A 14638-nucleotide genomic window follows, 5' to 3' on the forward strand; every position below is an offset into this window, starting at 1 on the left:
CCCCCCCCGCAACATCTGGATTGCAGCCCTGTGAGACCCTGAAGAAGAGAAACCAGCCAGGCTGGGTACAGACATCTGACCTGCAGAAACTAGAGAGAGTAAGTGTGGGTGGTCTGGAGCTGCTCCATCCGTGGAGGTCAGCTAAGCCCTGCTGACTTGGCCAGGCCCGCTCTGGCCCGGCTGACTGTGGTCTACTTTAGCACTTGCTTTACCACTTGCTCCTCCCCCAGGATCTCTCTGCTGGCCTACATTGACCTTCAGATGCTTCTCTGGAGAGCTCTGGCCTAGGGTGTGCATCTTCTCAATAGACCCAGAACTTTCTTTGCCAGTGTGGACAACATCGAGTGTATGATCTCTGGGTATCTACCTGCACCTTCTTTACCCTGTGAAAATTTCTGTCTTTGGTATCATTGACCTTCTACTCTGCACACAACTCCCTCAGTCTAATGTCTGGATGGTGTAAATTACTCCCAACAAAAAGCTTTTGAACAGAAGCATCCAGCTCCAAGCTGACCCTGTGTGGTCCCTGCGCAGATCAAGCCACCCAGGACACCTCCTCACCCTTCCACCCTGCAGGGGAAGCCCTCTTTGTGATTCCCCATGGTCCCTCTTCTTGATGGGGGTCACAAAGGCTTCACAAACCCAGGGCTTCACAAACCTTCCGTTCTCTTTCTAGCATTCTCTCTGCCACCTCCTCTGTCACAGCAGCCTCACGGTCTGAAAACAATCATTGTCAGAATATGCCATCGGATCTGTTTTCATATTTTATTGTAAAAAGAGGAAGTGAGGATGAGCCGTAAGATTGCAGATGAGTAATGAGAGAATTCCTCACAGCTGTTCAGGGATATATATTTTTTCTGTAGTGGAGCGAGACGGATTCCCATCACAGCTCGGGGACATGTTCCATGAAACCCCTCATCTGTCATGCTATGGGGGTGGGGGGCAGGGGAGAAGTGTCATTATGGATGTAACTGGGCTCAGAAGTGACTGATCAAGGTTGATACTGCAGTCCTGACAGAGCTGTTTATGGAAATTTTCCTGGGGGGCACCGCTGGCTGGTGGGGCGGGTCATTCCATGCAGTCCCTGCTCTATGGCTGACTCCCATTCCTTCCCAATCAGACTGCCATGGAGTTGAAATAAGTCCCTCCAGGGTAGCAACTCAAGGAAAGTGCACTTTTACCTCCTCCAAATTAGATAAATGGGAGCTCAAAACATAAATGTTCTCAGTTTTTAAAATAAGCTTGGGTCAGGGCTCCTGGTAGTCACTACTTTGCTGCCCTGACACCCCTGTCCTGTCACACAGACCTCGGAGCAGAGGGGCGTCCAGTGGTCTAGATCAAAGGCTGGTGCATGACACCAACAGGGAGATGTGCCTGGACCTGGGTCGCCTGCTACGTGGATACTGATTTAGTCTCCAGGTGAGGAGGACAGACATTGATCCACCTCAGAAGACCCGGAAACTGGGACCGCAGTCTTCTCTCTCTCCTCCCTTTTCCTAATTCCAAGAAACAACTTGTGCAAGGAGCTTTCCTGCTACTAATAGCCATTCTGTCCCCTCTCTGCAGGCTGATGGCAGCAGCCACAGCACCAGGTGAGGCCCAGGGAGGGAATGTGTGCCCTACTGAACCAATGGCTGTCTCCATGCTTCGCCTCCCAGGTTTTCAATTTGCTTGGAGGAAAAAAACTTTCTCTTTTTCCCCCCTTTTTAAATGTGTCCACTTATGGCCGGCCTGGTTCCTAAAAGGATTTGGAATGTCGAACAAAAATAGAAACAGTGCACAAGGTAGATGTAAGGGAAGGAAATCAGGCAGAGGAAATAGAGACAGGGGAAGTGACACAAAGCCAGATGAGGCTCTATTTCCAAAGGCTGATTGTCATCCACTTGCTAATTTGGTTCCAAGTTTTGGGGAAGAAGGAAACATGATCAGTGATTCCCTTCACAGCGTCATGACATAAAAGCAAACTAGTTGTGTGGGAGAAAGTTCTAAAGTACCAGATGCATCTCTGGTGGGACATTTGTTCTTTTAAAGATAGAGAGCAACACCCTCAGTAAAGATGAGGTTTACAGAGCACAGACTTGTTAAAAAATTTTAACTTAGTAAAATCTGCTGTGAAGATAACTAGTGTTTGAATTCAATGATTGTCTTTAGAAAGAATCAATGTCTTATAAAATCAAGTTTGAAAATACTTAAAAAAATATCTTTCCTTCTCTTCCTCCTTCTTTCTTCCCCTTCCCCCATTTTTTTTTTTTTTTAAATTTTTTGGTTAGACCCATGCTAGGCGAGCACTCTACCACTGAGCCACAACCTCAGCCCTCCTTATCCTTTTTGAAAGCATACAGACATTTTACACTTTCTTGGAACTAGGGAACCTGGGCTCTGGTGCTTTCTGAGTGGTTGTTGGTGTCATTATGTTGTGTGTCCTGTGTCCCCACTTCTCTGTGCAAATACTGTGATGGTGTTTGTGCATGAAAAAGAACCAGTGAAAGCATCCAGCCCTTCTGCGTTATCAAGTTATTATCAAATTACGTGCAATGAATTGGGGGGAAGGTTTTTCTAAAGCAGTGGTCCTCAAACTTGAACACATATCAGAATCTCTTGTTAGAAGAAACTCTGCAAACATAGAGAGCTGGGCCTGCCCCAGAGTTTCTGGGGGGGCCTGAGAGTGTGCATTTCTTACAGGTTTCTGGGTGGTGCTGGCTCTCTTGGTATGGGCAATAGCACTTTGAGAATGCCCTTTCCTTTCTCCCTAAGCCATCCTACATTAGACAACCAGTGTGGTGCATTTGGGAGTTTCCATCTCATTTTTTTTTAATCCTGAGCCAATCAAAAGTGGTTTTTTTTTTTTTTTTTGCCTTCTGGCTTTATTATAAACTCAAACTAGAAATCTGTCTGGGCAAGGCTTGGGGCAACTCACATTGGAATCCCAAGGGATCAAACATTTAGACTTTTTGGGTGTGCACATTTTATATAGACAACAATTTGATTTTCCCATTTGGGAAAAATACTACGTGTTGAGATCAACCAGGTGGTGCCTCTCAGATGCTTGATAATGTTATGAAAATTAGAGAGAGAAACATTATCTATATGTGGCAAATATACGTGTGTCAACACAGGTTAATTTTCTGGGCAAAATCTCCTTTGCCAACACTATCACCTGAAATGAAAGTTCTTGCTAGTGAGCGTTCATTTTGGCCAGAGAGAGTCTGGCCACTGGTCAGTAGTTGAAGAGGGTTGAGGGACAACAAGGAATAAGTAGCTATGAGGTTTTGTAGGTACAAAACATCTCACGTTCTCAGATGACTTTGTCCTCTATAGTCCTACTACAGGCACCAAGTAAGTTGAAAGCAAGATATCAGGATCCATCTGCCATGATTTAAAAGTATGTCTACATATTCTTCGATTCTCCTCCTTTTCCTCTGGAGGTAGGGCTCAATTTCCATTCCTTGAGTGTGGGCTCTACTTGATTATTCTCTTATAATTCTCTACATTATTTACTGTGCCTGGCACACCTCAGACTTTCACATCTGTGTCCACCAGCTTAAAATTACTTCCCAGCTCAACAAAATTATTTTTGAGTATCTCAACCAAATGTTCCCCTGTTCATTCTCTTATAATGATTAGAATATAGCAGAAATAATATTTTACTTGAATGTGCACACCCCAAAAGTCTAAATATTTGCTCCCTTGGGATTCCAATGTGAGTTGCCCTATTGTACTTGACCACTTCAGAAAGAAGGTCATGAAAGTCATGGCAGTTTCCTCTTTCTCCATCTCTAGGACTTCTAACTCTAGAGGAAACTAGCTGCCACATTGTGAGGAAGCTCAAGCAGCCCTGTGGAGAGATTCATGTAGCAAGCAGCTCAAATCTTTTGTCAACATCCCTGTGAATGAAGAACCTCCAATGTGGACCCGCTAGCACCAGTCACACCTTCAGAGGACTGCAACCCCAGAAAACATCTTGACTATGCCATCATGGAAGACCACGAAATAGAACCGCCAGGTAAGCTACTCCTAAATTCTTGACTTGAAGAAACTATGACATAATAAAGCTTTGTTGTTGTGAGGCACTAACTTTTGGAGATAATTGGTTACACAGCAATAGATGACAAATATATTATTATCAGACAAACCTTTACACCACTGATGCAAGACTCTTCATCATGTGACATTCCTTCTAAGAAATTCTCAGTAACTTTATGTTACCTTAAATCAAGTGCTTATTGCCCTGTTAAGTGACCAAAAGCATCCTACATTATCTCCCACATCTTCCCTAAAAAGACCCAACCTGATATTTACTGTGCCTGGCACACCTCAGACTTTCACATCTGTGTCCACCAGCTTAAAATTACTTCCCAGCTCAACAAAATTATTTTTGAGTATCTCAATCAAACGTTCCCCTGTTCACCCAACCTCCATTGTGTTTTGTGCTCCCGTGATTGCAGATCCAGTAGCCTTTCCTCCTTTGCACCTGCTAGCAGAGTCCAGGTTTAGTTTCAGTATCTGTCCCTTATTTTGACTCAGGGCAAATCCTGATTAGTTGAAGCCATTCACAGTGACCCTGATCCCCTTGGCAATGACTAGTGACAGAGTGGTCACGTGATATAGTTCTGACCAATGAATGCTGAGGAAATGTCTGCTAGATAAGAGCATCGCACTCTGGGAAAGACTTAAAAGACGTTATGGTAGATACAGTTCCAGTTAATGTTACCTGTATGGATATGATTTCTGGAGTTGTGGCTTCATTTTATAAACACAAAGAGAGTAGCCCAAGGATGGATGGATAGCCACAGATGGGAAGAACCAGGATTTTTTATGACTTTTGTTATACCATGAATAAGCCAATCCTGCCCTATCTCTGAACTTTAGATATTCTGGAACAGACTGTTTGAGTTGGTTTTTTTGTTACTTGCAGCTGAAAATGTCCTAATTAGCACAAAGACTCTGATGATAGTTTTTAGATTTATGTCAAAATTATCGTTGTACTGATTTTTCTTGGATTCTCTTGTAATCTGGAGGTCAATGACTTATTCTATTGGAGTAAGACAAACATAGAGAAAAATACGTAAAATTCAAGTTTAAGCTTGACGAATGCTCACAGAGCAGCAACTTCTCTAACCAGCACCCAGACACCATTCTTCTACACGTCCCCTTTTAGTCAACAGCCAAGATCACCACCAGCCTTATTTCTAGAATATGTATCAGTGTGGCATTTTAAAACTTCACCTAAGAGGAATCACACAGCCTGTACTCTTTTGGTCTGGCTTCTTGCACTCACTATGTTTGTGAGGTTCATCCAATGTGTTGTATGTGTCAGTACTTTGTTCATTCTTCTTAAGCTGGACCATCCCATTTATAAACATACCACTACATACATAGTTAGTGTGCTGTTGATGGACAGTAGCCCCCAGTTTGGGGCATTACAGATGGTATTTCTCTGAACTGTCTATGCATTCTCTTGGGGAGTATGTGTATGTATACCTAGGGGGTGGATTGATGACTTATAGGGCCAGTGTGTTTACTTTTGTTATGTATATTGCCATGTGGTTTTTCAGGTGCTGTCCTTTTATTTACCTTTGTGTTTCTACTCACCTACATTCCTTGATCTCCTGTCCTTCTTCACTCAAAGAACCTACTTTACATGTAATGGATTCATAACAAATAATCATAATATCATCATATGCATCTGTAGACAATTATAGATTCACATGTATACATGTATATATAAATACGTGTGTCTATACATGACATACATGTGTGCACGCACATGTATGTATACATGTGTGTACATGCTGTACATAATAGAATTCAATATAACCCTCATAAGCCAGCGATGCTGAAATTCCAAAAGGTCTGCGGTTGCTGGGTGGTGACCAGGGATCTCCATTCCCATCTGAGACTGGTTCCTCGGTGGTTCATCCACCGGTTTGCTTCACTACAACTTGTGTCTTTCTTATGCATTTGACAAAATGTAAACAGCCCTTTGTGGGATGGGGGTTAATGAAGAATGGGGTTATTCTTCTTCCATAGTACCGGAAAAGAGGAAGGATGAGCCATTGTAGGCTGTTTGGAACAGAGAAAAAGATTTTTGGTGTAAAAAGAGTCCAGCAAAGACTGGAAGGCCAAGGTTTAGAGGTGGTGTTGATTTTCTTAGAGTCATTTTTGTCTCAGTGAGTTGCCGTTCCCTGAATGCTTTTCCCCATTCAACCACCGGAAAGAACTTGGGTTGTAAAGTGACAGTAACACAGCTCTTCTGTGAACTGTCTCTCAAAACCAGAAACAACTTTCAGAATTTCTACAAAAGAAAACACTACAATGTTGGGGGGTTCTTTGTAAACCACAGGAGGACTAAAATAGGTGCTGCAGTTTACTTCAATCTTGATTGGTCTCGTGGAAAAATTCAATGCTGTTAAGAAATATATAACTTCCCATAGACATTACTTTTCTGATATTAAAACCATTAATATCTGGGAAACTGTGTGCTTATGGAAAGGTCCAAAATCCATGACTTCAACTAACCACTTACTATTCCCAGTTTCTAAAGGGAAAAAGAACTCAGTGATTGCAGTTCAGGGTCTCTATCTAAGGAAATTGTCGGGGGAGGGGCGGGTGTAGTTCACAAATCTCTTTTATCATGAAGGCTGTGGATTATGATCATCTGAACATACAGGTCTGTGAGTAAGTAGCTGGAAAAAAGCTAGACTCAAAGTAGACTGCATACATGTATCAGAAAACATTACAGGATTCAAACTAACTTGATATGTTTGAAGCCAAACCAACAGTAATTAATAATTTAAAGGAAAGAATGACAACCATTGAAAACCCTGAGCGACTAGTGACAACACCGGTGACTAATGGGGCACTGGTAATAAATTGTCCTTCTTGAAAGCAGCAGGAGTCCTGATTCCGTGCAAGTGTGTTCAGGAGTTGCTGTGCCTGTGGCCAAGGACTGTGCAGATGCCAGATGGCTTAGCAGACCCTGGGCTAGAAGTCCCCAGTGAACTCTGAGAGTGGGCTAATGTAAGCTTATGAATATGAAATTCTCTAATTCTTAATAGCCCTCTCAGGAGGTTATGAGTATGAACCCTTTAGTCATATGGGGAAAAAGTCTTAATAGTTGCTCATCCTTTGCCCTGAAAAACCAAGCAAGGAGTCTTACTGATTCTTGACCCAACAGGAGACTAAACAGTGTAACGGAGAATCAGAGTCCTACACCAACAGAGTAAGATACCAGTAGAGGTCCTCCATCTCTTTGCGCACATTGGTTTAAATTCTCCAGTACCCTTGGGTTTGATGGGGTGAGCTAAAGGGACACATCCCTGAGGAGCAGTCACAGAGCAAAGTGCTTGCCACATTGTGCAGGCCACAGAGTATTTGCAGCCAAGTGTTTGATTAAGGGTAGGCTGTGGGGTGATCCATTACCATATATGTCATAGTGGAGTATGTGTGAGGGTAACTGTTAGAGAGGTGGCTTGGGTTGTTAGGGGCCAGGCCAGTACATTGTCTATTTATTTTTAGTCTCTTTTACTGGTAAAAGACTTTTGATTACCTTTTATGGATACATTTAGTTTCCAGATAATTGCCTAAAAAATTAGGAAGCCTGGAATTGATTTATAACTGAAGTCAGACTCTAGGTAAGTTGCTTGGTTCCAAATATATATTTCAAAGCTCTGTATGATGTACAGAACCATAGAGAGATCAGAAAACATCCAAAGAACAGATCTTGTCATCTGTGAATTTGGTGAATAAAAATTTGAATCACCACTTGAAGGTTTATTGTAGTACAAGCCTTACGTATTTCTCAAAATAGGGAGGCCTTCGGACACCCAGGTGTACAATTGCCTCTCATGTTCAGCCTCCTAATAGATTTTGCATTAATCTCCTCTTTGCCTTTCTTAGTCCTGGACAGCTAAGCATTTCTCTAACCAGATTCCCAGTTGATTATGTTTTAAATGCGTGCGTCTCTGCTTGTGAAGGTTGCTTATAAAGATAGTTGCACATCCTGAGCTCCTGCAGAATTTCAAAAGACAGAATTAGACATGAGCCTCTCCCTCTGTGCTCACCAGGAAAATATTAAATAGGATAGAGAGATGAGGAAGACACACGAACACACACCTTTGTAGTTGTGTTTTTCTACCGGAGCCTGTGGATCTGTCTTCATTTTGTGAAATATTTTTACAAACGTGTTTATTGACTGGGTTTTAGAAAGGTAGATGTACCTGTGGCTTGTTCTATGTTAGCTATCAGTAGGTTTAGGATTTCCTGCCTGATGTGTTAAGTAGGTGTCATGAACCTGTCACACCTAGTAAGCAATAGAAGGCCACCGGAACCTGAGGAAATACCCAGTGCAGGGGCCGCTCTGATTGACTTGTTGACATATCTAGTTTGGTCTTGGAACAAATATGGATAAATTTAGAAAGTCTGTTTCATTTCTGCAGTTGGTATGTCTTTATTCTTCACTCTAAACTACTAAACACCAGTCTATCAAACTCTATTTTTTTTTTTTTGCATTTCAACCTGTTGTCATGACATTAGAAATAGTCAGATACCTCATCACTATTTTTTATACCTCATAGTTATTCTTATTCTATTTCTCATACAGAGAACTTGGAGGCAGAACCAGTTTCTAAACTGGCAGGGGGGAGTGTGAACTTTGTCCTCTCCCCTCCCGAAGGCCCTGGGCTCTCCAAAGCGTGATTGAAAGGTACTTGATGAGTGTGAGAGCCTCCTGGGAAGGCAGATGGGAATGAGAATGTTTGGAGTTGGAGAAAGACGGCAGAGAATTGTGTGGTGTGAAGGAGGAGGCTGCCATGATGAGGGGGTCAGTCCTTGGAAAGCGGGAGCAGGACTGGGCTCAGAGGGTGAGCACAGGTGTACTGACACTCGGGGCAGAGAGGATTCTGGGACCATGGGCCTTCATAAAAGCCTTCTTACTCTCCATGTGCACATCCCCTCTGCCCAGTGGTGAGGGAGCCTTTGCATTCTAAAGAAAGGGGAGATCATTAAGCAATGGGCGTGGGGGAGAGGCAGGATAAGGGCATCAAAGCAGGGGTAGAGAGGAGGGCTACTTCTAGTTTCTCACAGCATAATAGAGTAACTTTTGACTATAATAATCTATGATAGTTTCCAAAATACCTAGGAAAAAGGAGTATGAATGTCCTTAGCATATCAAGATAATGACTGTTTGAGGTGGAAGTGTGCTAACCTCTGATTTGATCATTATACGTTGTTTACCCATATCAAGTTATTATTCTGTACCCCACAAAAATGTGCAGATATATGTCTCAATATAAACAACAACAACAACAACAAACAAAACATGAGAGCCATGTCTCATCTTCCAAAAGCCCTTTTCTTTCTGTAGGAAAGTGCCCATTGACTGCTCTTCGGAGCTCACTGTTCTAGAGTCAGTTACGGTTGGAGAAAAGGGAAGGAAGGGGAGCTGGTGCCACCGTTTCCACGCTCCCTAGAATGCTTCAGTACCAGCTGCATCCCCGGCATCTGAGCGACTTTTTGTTTTTGTCAAGATGCTCGCAGAAGGTCTTGATGCTCCTTGCCGATGGAGTTTTCGATTTGTTTCTAGCTGCACTTTAGTGACCAAGAATCCAAGAAAGATGATGAATTAATTAGTGTTATTGACTTCCTAAAAGGGTAAGCAGTTCACCTCTCAGAAGCCAGTTGTTTTCTACAGCGTGAGGGAAGGCTTTGCACACACAGAGGCATGCGTACATCATGAACTTCCATATGTGCTGGATGGAACACACCCTGGGGCCATTTTGAGAAAATTAAGCCAAGTTTTCTTTAGTTTTGTCACATATTTAGTTAGGCCTGAGAAATGGCTGAGACACTTGTCTGTTAAGTAAGTACTTATCCCTGTTCCAGAACCAGTGTTCAGTTGGGCTTCTGATGGACACAGACAAGTAAACACACAAACAACCCAACAACACACACCATCTTAACTAACAGATTGGACGGTTTCTCTGTTCCCTCCAACCTACCTACCTTAGGCAGCATCTCTCAACTCTTTAACTGAAGGCACTAATTTGGGGCTCATTTCCTTTCTCTTTCCTGTCTGTTCTTCAGTGGATATTCTGGGGTATAGAAAAATAATCGAAAGTAAATCATAGGTGATCTTCAGAGAGGACAATCTCCTTGGGAATCTTTGGAGTAAGGGTGCCTTTCTCCTGGGATAAGTTATATGCACTTAGGAAATATACAGTCAGTCCCTTACCTTGGTCTCCTTCCTCTCTCCAATAAACCCATTCCTCTGCCCCAACCCTGTCCCCAGACTGTTGATCATCTTAAAATGGAAATCATGAATGAGGAGGGGAGAGCCCCCACCTCCACATAACTAGTTTTGACCTTGTTTGCTTATGGTGTGTGCGTTTGTGTGTGTGCACCTGTACGTGCGTATTTCTTTATTCTCTTTGCATGTACCTCTAATTGATCTTGAAAAGAAGGGACAGTTAAAGAAGACGTTAAGGTGAAATGAAGCCATAACTGCAGCTGGAGACTTTTATTAAGTGTGGCAAAGTTCCCTGGGCTGCGCTGAAATTGTTTATTGATTTTGGTATGGCTGGGTGCTCGGGAGTAATCGCCCAGAATGCCGCTGGAGACAGCGTCTTGTTAGCTGCTGCTCAGCATGCCTCAGCACCGGGCTCACTCGGCGCTTGCCTCTTTAACCTGTAAATAAATACCCCGTTAACTCCTGAGGTGCCTCTACTGAGGACCAGAGGTGCACCCCACCCCCCCAGCAGCCGTTAAATGATGCAGGAGGTTTACTTTCTTCCATTGGAAAGGCTTGTCTCCAAGGCGAGGGGAAACAGGGTTCGGTTGGACATTAGGGACTCATGTCATTTTCCATCTTTGTATTTTTCTCATTTCCCTTCAGTGGTAAGGTTGGAAGCTTAAAGAAACAAAGTAAATTGAGATTTTTTTTTTTCCCCAATGGTGGTCTCATTCTTCCATCTCTTCGTCTCTCCTTGGGCGTTGATCAGTTTCAGGGTTCTGTCCAGGCCTGGGCTTCCCTGGGTTTCCCATTCCTATAACTCAACTTTCTCTGGGATCTTTACAGAGGCAGAGGTGGGCCTGAAGCCAGGCCTGCTCTCCAGCAAGCCACCCTGTGTAGGGCAGCTGTGTGAAAGGGTGAGGTGTCCACATGGTCACACATCCATGCCCTCCCTCAGTTCATGAGGAGATGGGAAGGGATGCCCAGTTCCAGCATCATCCAAGAGATTGCACCAAATGGGGGAAAGAAAGCCAGGAAGTTGGGTCCACCGAAAAAGAGTGGGTTTAACCTGGGACGTCCCACTCCAAAGACAAGGAAGGTCGGTGTGTCTTGGAGTCCCCAGGCTGACTCTGTACAGTCACATTCCTGAAGCTCCTCTGCTTTAGAATTAGGATTGGTAGTGTTGGGGAGACAGCCATCATTTGTTTTGGTGGATTTTATTCCATTTTATCCAATAAAATACCTTCATGGCTCTTTTTTCTCTGCCTTCTGTATTTCCAGGCACTACTCTTTCCAAGCTCCATGACCACACTGTTGTCAGGTTACTCACAACAAGGTACACCAAAGTTCCAAAATCGCAGAGCTTCACAACACCTGGGTACAGGGTCTTCCCTTAGTCCTTAGGAACCAGTAGATATTCAAAGATCACATGTCTGGGCACTGTCCAATTCTCCTTAAACAATCTCTCTCAAGATGCTGATTTAGTTTTCTGTTCTTTGTGGGCCCTTCAGTATTTGCCTCCTCCGTCCCATCAAATCACTCTTTTCTCCTGAAATCAAGAGCCTATTTCCTCTTTTATCCTGACTGCAGTGAGTTTTCCCCTGTGAATTTTAGAAAGAATCAGAGATTCTTTGGAAAGCATTGAATTCTGAATATTTCTACAATCTCACACCTTCCTCAGCCCGAATGTTGTATCAGACGAGCCCAATGTCTTAGGGAATGACAATCTCCAGGGAAGGGAATGAAGACGAAAGAAGACAGAACCCTTGGGCTTCCCCCCCAAATCACTATAGATTATATACCTTGGCATCTTATCTGTTTTCTGTTACAATAACCAAATACTTTAGACAAAGGAATTCAAAGAGTAGAGGTCTATTTATATAATGACTCTGGAGCTTGGGAGCATGGTGTCAGCACCCACTAGCTTCTGGGGAGGGCTTCCTGCTACAGCTTAACATGGCGGAGGGCATCATGTTAGCTCAGGTCTCTCTTCCTCTATTACAGCCACCAGTCCCATCATGGAGACCCTGGTGATCTTATCTAATTCCAATAATTTTCCACAGACCATGCCACATCCAGATATCATCAACATATGTGTTTGGGATTAAGTTTCTAACAAATGAAGTTTAGGACACACATCCAAAACCATGGCACTTGGCATTGAGTTTTCATGCCTCTACTTTACCTTTACTTGTCCCCAACTAATTGGTCAGTGTTGGTCAAGATGAAGGAGGAATTATATACCATCAAGGTGACAGGAACTGTAAGTTGATGCTACAACAAGAGCCATTACCCTGAAATTGCAGTAGAACCAAAGGATTTCTAAATCGAGGATGGTATCTTAACCTCAAAAACAACTCGACTGAATGATGTTTTAGAGAAACAGTGGGATTTGAATAGTCCTTGAACCAAATTTGACTTGTATGGAGAGCTATGCCCTGTAGAGATATTTGACTTGTGTAGACGATGTTTTTAGTAATGATCATAGTGTGTCTCCTTTGGAAAGTAACATACATCTCAGGAAAATTTTTTTTGCATTATGCAGACCATCTTTAAATCAGATGCTGAGCAAGTTACTAATCCCTGTATGTTAAATCTTCCTTACAGAAAAATGGGGATGTGAGCATTAGCTGAGAGCCTGTAGATCATGGGTTTGGAAATGTTTTCTGTAACAGGCCAGATACGATGTACTGAAGGCTTCTCAGGCCCAGCGATCTGAGTTATCATTCATCAACTCTACCATCAGAGCAAAACAGGCAGAGACTAACACATGAACATGGGCATCACTGCGTTCCAACAAAACTTTATTTATAAAAACAACCAGTGGGACAGATGGGAATGGGAAAGACAGTAGAATGAACTGGATATAACTTTCCTATGTTCACATATGAATACATGATCAGTGTAACTCCACATCATGTTCAACCACAAGAATGGGACGCTATACTCTATGCATGTAGGTCAAAATACACTCTACTGCCATGCATGCTAAAAAGAACAAATAAGAATTAAAACAAAACAGTGGTTGAATTTGATCACAGTTTGCCAAACCCTGCTATGATGAAATATCTGGCCAATGATTTGGCATTCATAAATACGAAGTGCTGACCATTTCAATGATCATAGAATAATTGGCTAATTGACCATGTTCAGCAAACTGATTTGGTCAGTATGAAAGACTGATTTTTAAAAACCTTCTAGAAGTTTGGACTGGCAGTTAGTACTAACTTGTAATCTGGTCTAGCTCCCTAGTTAATGTTTTTTCTTTTCTCCCTAAGCTTGAAATTGCAGATTTCATTCCGACCCTTCCTGCCCTCAGCCTCTGATTTGGCACTGGGACACCTCGGTCTTCCATTACTTCCCAGCCCACACCTTTTAGAGAATTTAGAATTCCTCAGTCTGTTGCCTCCATTGGCAAGAGTTATTTTTGACCTACTCTGACCCCGTCTTGAACAACAATAAAATGGGGATTGGGAGAACTGTGACACAAATCAATAGGTTATCCCAACAGACGTGATCTTCGAAGCTGTTTTTTCTTGGACACTTGCAGCAGTAACAAAGATAAATAGCGGCTCCCTCACATTGTCATCTGAGCAGTAGGTGGCTTAGCGAATCACAACGTAACCTCTGGGGCTGGTGAGCAGCAGGTTTGAGCAGGATGAGGAACAGGGAAGAACCAAGGTCCTGGCCACAAGGAGAGAAAAGGAGGCCAAAGGACAATGGGTACCTCCGTTTCTCTTGATCTGCACATGGGTCTCCTGCCTACTTTTCAGTTTGCTCCGCTCACTCACATTCTCGTTTATTCTCATCTCTTAATTTCCCTTGATGCAATAAACACTTACTGAGCACCTACTACGTTCAGGGCACTGGCGTGGTGAGCTAATGTGAATGTCAATAGTGGCTCAAACGTGGACTTTGCCTGCCTCTGAGGAAAGAGTGGTGAAGAACTGATTTCTGTGCTTGATTGCAGGACCCTGGAGGAAGAGCAGGGACAGCAACCCTCTTCTTGGGTACACCAGCTGGCTGGAGAGCGGTAAAGAGCAGATGGAACAGATGAAACTCCACTGCCCTTTGTGGGGGTCCTGTGCCCCTCCATGACCTCTCCTGGCGGTTGGAGTGGAGGTGGCACTAGTAGCGGTGGTAGCAGTAGTGAGAGAGTACCGACAGTGACAATAATGTCCACCAACAAAAACCTCCATCCATTGCCCCTTGTAGACAGAGCAGATTCCAGCTGTATTATCTGTATTACTCACTTATTCCTCTCAGAAGCCCCACGAGGCAGGGATGGTTGTCATTCCATTTTATAAAACAGAATAAGGCTGAGAGAGTCACGGTCACTTGTGCTCACCTGACGACTAGGCTACGGCAGAGCTGGGATGGGAAACCAGGCAGCCTGGCTCATGGGGGCGT

This window comes from Marmota marmota, unplaced genomic scaffold (genome assembly GCF_001458135.2).
Source record: "Marmota marmota marmota unplaced genomic scaffold, marMar, whole genome shotgun sequence".
NCBI classification, from domain to species: domain Eukaryota; kingdom Metazoa; phylum Chordata; class Mammalia; order Rodentia; family Sciuridae; genus Marmota; species Marmota marmota.